Source organism: Suncus etruscus, chromosome 13 (genome assembly GCF_024139225.1).
Source record: "Suncus etruscus isolate mSunEtr1 chromosome 13, mSunEtr1.pri.cur, whole genome shotgun sequence".
Classification (NCBI taxonomy): Eukaryota; Metazoa; Chordata; class Mammalia; order Eulipotyphla; family Soricidae; genus Suncus; species Suncus etruscus.
In genome coordinates, this window is record NC_064860.1 from 45,512,852 (window position 1) to 45,518,686 (window position 5,835).

The window sequence follows — 5,835 nt, forward strand, 5'->3', positions numbered from 1 at the left end:
TTCATTGTCACTATGTACCAAAAATAATTCTGTGAAAATTTTGTAATGCACTTTGGTCACAATAAAAATTTATCAAAAAAAAGAAGAAGAAGAAGAAGAAGAAGATCTGTTTCTGGGACACAGAGAATTTATCTGTCCAAGGACCCTAAGAAAATCTAGTATGTGCTACTGTCTTGAATATTCTCTTTTCTTTTGTCTCCTCTTTATTAAAACTTGCTTGACTACAAAGCATAATCATGTGAAATCATGGACTTGAAATTGATTTAAATTTGGAAATCATTTCACCAAATTCATCATTTTGGGGCTTAAGATGACACCCAGAGTCAACTCCTGGCTATGCACTCAGAAATTGCTCCTAACTTGGGGGATAAAATGCCAGGGATCAAACCAAGGTCCATCCTGGTTCAGCCGTGTGCAAGGCAAACACTGTACCACTCTGCTATCACTCCAGCCCAACCTCTCCTATTCTTATTTTGCTATGTTAGAATAATCTGTTACATATCTCTCTTTCATAATCCGTTAGGTGGTTTATCTTTGTTCAGAAGAATTTATTTGTGTTTTGAGAAGGCTACAAGGATAAAGACATAATCCTTCTAGATAATTTTAATTTAATTATGGTTTAAGATAATTTAAACTTTAACAACTTTCAGATATTAAGTATTAATATGAGAATTATCTCTCCTACATATGAAATATTTCCCAGTACCCCCAATCTTTGAAAGACTGAATTCCTAGTCACTGATTTTAAAATCAATATGTGATGTTTAGGGATTAGTCATTCTGGTGGCTTATTTCTCTTGACTTCACTTCTGGCTCATAGACTGTATTTGTGATAATGGAATCTCTAATGTTTCTAAATGGAGGTTAATTACATTTTGTCTTTTCTTCAGTTCTCTTTGTCTTTCTCTCTTTACCTCTGTATCTCTCACTCTAAATTGTGAAACAATTTTGAATTATTATTTTTATATAACTGAGCTAAAATATTTTTGAAATAATTTTTTGGGGCATCACACCCAGCAGTGCTCAGGGATTACTCCTGGCTCTATGCTCAGAAATTGCTCCTGGCAGGCTCAGGGGACCATATGGAGATGCTAAGATTCAAACCACCATCCTTCTGCATGCAAGGCAAAATCCCTACCTCCATGCTATCTCTCTGGTCCCTGAAATAATATTTTTAAATGATTCTAATATTGAGATAATAATGTTTATTATTTCTCAAATAGCACAGATGAATGTAAATAAATGATTTGTGACAGTGAAAAGGTTTATTAGACAGAAGGACAGTGGTATAGATTTTGGGACAATTTGTAATGAAGAAACCTACATAAAAACCATAAATATGAATAACCTGTAATTTTGTGATGTAAATTATAATAAATATAATAACAAGGTTATTGTTTTAATATAAATTAAAGAGTCCTAGAGCTGGTGTGAAGATGGTGAGGCCTTTCTCGGCAGGCCCAGCTCCTGTAGCCCCTACGGCTTGGTGGGTCTGAAGATTGCAGGGTGACAACAGAGAAATTCTTAAAGCAGTCAGATGAAGTTTCAGGAGTCAGCCAGCTTTATTTCACAGTCCTAACTGACATATTCCTTTCCTCACATGGCTTCAACGCTAAGCCTTTTCCTAGCACTAAGCCTTTTCCTAGCAGCTCCTTCTCTGCTCCTCTCTGGCTCTCTCTACCTCTGCCTACCTTTCAGCTGCTATTCAGGCTTTGTTGCTTACTGACCACCTTTGCTGACTCCTTGCTGATTCTCTCTGCTGGTTCTCCTTGTTGATTCTCTCTGCCGATTCTCCCTTATTTCTCTAACTCTCCCTTTTATCTCCTCTCTCCCCACAAGCAGTCTCCTCTTCCCACCCATTCCAGGTGTGGCCGGTTCTGATTAATCAGGTAGGATAAATAAGAAGTTGGGGGAGGGGATACCCACACAAGGTTTCTATTTAAACATCTTTTGTAGTTGTTTAAATAGTAGTAAATGACATATATCAAGATTTAGAGAGTTCAAGTCCTCATGGTGACTTCTGATACTCTCGCATCTCTAGGAAGCACCAGAATTGAGGGTTCAAGTTGGGAAATGAACTGGGATTTTTTTGACATATGCTAGTCTTTCTATCCAGGAAAGGAAGACTTAGGCCTCATGTATCTTCACGGATATTTCCTCTGGCTGATCTGACTAGAGGCAAAAGTGGAGTGTTTAATTCAAATGCTACTACTGTGTTTCTATCTCTTTCTTTCTTTCTTTTTATTTTTTTAAAAAGGCAAGAAGGTCAGATGCAGAATCCTTTGTTAGCCTGCCAGTTAGCTGCCCCAAAAGACCCTGAGCACATCACTGGACAACTATTTATTAGGCTCTCAACAGTGACCCCACCTGAAAGGTCATAGGTGGGACAACAGACAGAGATAAGGATATTATAGGAGGAATATTATAAAAAAAAACACCTCCATATATAACACCCACCCAATAGCAACTGTCAGCTCATCTTGTAGGTCACAATGAAAACAGTCTTCCTGAAGAGGGAAATGTGCTTTTCCTGTACCTTCAGGGAATTCCAGGGCACTCTGCAGGCAAAAGCCCCTGGAGTAAGATTGAGGGAGCTATTTGTTTCTTGATGTTTGGGAGCAGAAATTTTATGAACTTTGCTGAACTTGGGTGAATAAATGTAGAGTACATTTAGTATTTCTTGACCTGTTGTTCCCTTATCCACTAACTAATGTCTCTCCAAGTCTCATATTACTTTCTTTAGGCTTACTGCTATTTGATCTGATTTACACACTGCTGTCCCAGTTTTTATTGTCTGCATTTGCTTGAATGAGTGTTTTGCATTCTGATACCCTGAATCTATCTTTATTCTCTAAGCTTTATTGAAGTTCAAAAACTTGCTGGTACTTATGTGCCTGGCTGCCAGTTCAAATAAATTACTTTGTTTACCCCTTACTATAAAGATTTGCAAATTCTGGAAGTTAAATTTCAAATTTCCATTTTTCTGAATTCTCATGTAATTTTTTATTAGTGGGGGATATTATAATTTCTTCTTCTATCAGTAGTGACCTTGAAATGGTATTTCATGTTCATGTAGATGTACGTAATTATACTTGCTTACATACCAGGGTTATTTTGAGGTATTGAGGACACATATATGTACACAGAATATACGTGCTCTTAAGTTTTGGAGGTTGGAGGAGGAGATATATGTCCCGGACATATGCATCATGCAGTTTGGGGCTTGTTGCAGCCTCTAGCAACAAGTAAAACTATTGTTGTGACCTTATGAGGTCCATATGAGAAGGTTTTGAGACCAAGAATGTGCAGATTATTAGGGCTACCTTACTCCATAGGTCTGGGGAAGAGTTGGTCAGAGATGGAGTGAAGGATTTGGGAAGCCTCCCAACCTACCTCAGTGAGGTCAGAGCCAAGTATCAGCTTTGTGCATTAGTATAGGCAAGTGTTGGGTAAAAAATGGGCACACTCTTAATAAAGGTTCCCCTTTCAACTAGCACCTTCTTATATTTTTTGTTTGTTTTTTGTTTTTGTTTTTGTTTTGGGACCACACTCGGTGACGCTAAGGGGTTACTTCTGGCTATAGCTCAGAAATGGCTCCTGGCTTGGGGGACCATATGGGATGCCAGGGGACCAATCCACGGTCCATCCTAGGCTAGCTTGGGCAAGGCAGATAGATGCCTTACCACTTGCACCATTGCTCCGGCCCCAACACCTGCCTTTTATAAGCTCAGTTCTTAGGAATCAGCTCTCACTATCTATTGACTTTGGCCTTTAGTTCCTAATTTCTGTGTAACACTTAGTCCCACTTATGAGAGAGATAATTTTGTATCCATGTTTAACCATGAGATTTTTTAGATTATGTTGAAATATTAATGTGCACCAGTTAATAGGTTCATATGACTTTTAACTTGCCATTTGTTTATATGGTGTATTAAAGGGGTTAACTTGTGTATATTGAATCTTTGAGTTGATAGAATAATTCCCTAATGGTTGTGCTCTATAATTCTTTTACTGTGCTTTTACTTTTGGTTAATTAAGATTTGCTGAGGAGCCTTCCCTGATCACGTCCCTTAGGCTTCCAATAGTGGGGGACTTTCCCTCGTCTTTGCCTCTCCCCTGATCCCGTCCCTGAGGCTTCTGGCAGATGATGACGGTGGGGGACTTTCCCCTGTCTCCATCCCCCCATCCCGTCCCTGAGGCTTCTGGCGGTTGCTGACAGTGGGGGACTTCCCCCCATCTATGCCCTTTCCCCAATCGCGTCTCTGAGGCTTCTGGCGCCTGCTGATGTAGGGGCCCCTCCCCAGCCTCCACCCCTCTCCCAATCACATCCCTGAGGCTTCTGGGGCTGGCAGACAGTAGGGAACCTTTCTTCGCCTTTTCGCCCCTGCCCCACCGCATTTCTGCGCCCCTGGGATGGAATATAAACTACAGATAGGAGGGGCTTCCGGCAGAGGCCTGGAGGGGGCAGAGCTCTGCTGACTTCCATATAGGGGAGGAGGACAAGGGAGCCAGGCTCAACAGCGCCCTCCACCATTGTGGCCAGGTGTGGTATGGCACTGACTGGCAACAAGAGGAGGCAGCGACTAATCAGGCTCTGCTAGAGGGGACTCTAGAGGCCAAACCTCAACCAGCCCACCCAACAGTCCCACCCAGAGCTGCAATCCAGAGAAGGGACCCAACCCACACCACAGGGAGCAAAAGCAGGCCAAAATCGGAAGGCACTGCTCTCCAAGCCACATTAATAAATGCAAAAAAACATGGGCAGACTGAGGAGGACCCTAACAGCTTGAGATACAGAGAGAACTCCTACTAAGTTCCCAAGTCCACCAAAATGCACAGATCCAAGAGATGATGATTTAAAAGCAGCCATGAGAAAGGAAATGCAAGCCCTGGTACAGGAAATGAGAGAGTCACTAACCGCCGAGTACAAGAAACCCATGGAGGAACAAATTAGCCAAATTAAAGAAGATCTGATACAGAATATGAGAGACTCCATACAAAAGCAATTAAAAGATTTAACAGACACCATAAAAAGTGAGATGAGCAGAATCACAGAGATGGAGAAGCACATAGTAGTACTTGAAGGGAAGCTGCAGACCAAAAATGACCAGGAAACCAAAAAGGAATTAAGAGGCAAGGCGCTGGAAGGAAAAGTCCAGTACTTAATGAACAAAGACAAAAGAAATAATCTAAGAATTGTAGGTATACCAGAAGGGGAGGAAATAGGGAAAGGGGAAGAAAAAGTTGTTAGGGAAATAATAGCAGAAAACTTTCCCACCCTTTGGAAAGAAGACTCCGTGTAAATCCTGGAAGCGAAAAGAGTCCCTAATAAAATAGACACTAATAAACCAACACCAAGACATATAGTAATCCAAATGGCAAAAAAGAAAAAAGATGAACTCCTTAAAGCAATAAGGGAAAAAGGAACCTCAAGTACAAAGGAAGGGACATAAGAATCAAACGAGATCTCCCATTTGAAACAATTCAAGCAAGAAGACAGTGGAATGAAATATTTAAATGACTGAATGAAAGAAATTTCCAGCCTAGGGTACAATATCCAGCAAAACTCTCATTCATATGAGATGGTAGCCTAAAAACATTTCAAACAAAAACGATCTTGCATTATTTGTGCAAACAAAACCGATTCTAAATGACCTACTCAGAGACAAAGTACACAATCCAAACCCCCGATTGTAACAATAACCACCCTACAGAACACAACCGCACAACAGCCCTCTCTGTAGATAATCTCCCTAAATGTTAACAGACTAAACTCTCCCATTAAAAGACACATAGTAGAGAACTGGATTAGAAAACATAAACCGGACTTCTGCT

At 40.6% G+C, this 5,835-nt stretch overlaps 1 non-coding gene across 1 annotated transcript; it reads right to left on the reverse strand.

The window, feature by feature from the left end:
- Positions 1–2,466: 2,466 nt before the first annotated feature.
- Positions 2,467–2,594, reverse strand: LOC126026438 (small nucleolar RNA SNORA49). Its single transcript, XR_007501710.1, has one exon. It is a non-coding gene; the product is annotated as a small nucleolar RNA SNORA49 (small nucleolar RNA).
- Positions 2,595–5,835: the final 3,241 nt, after the last annotated feature.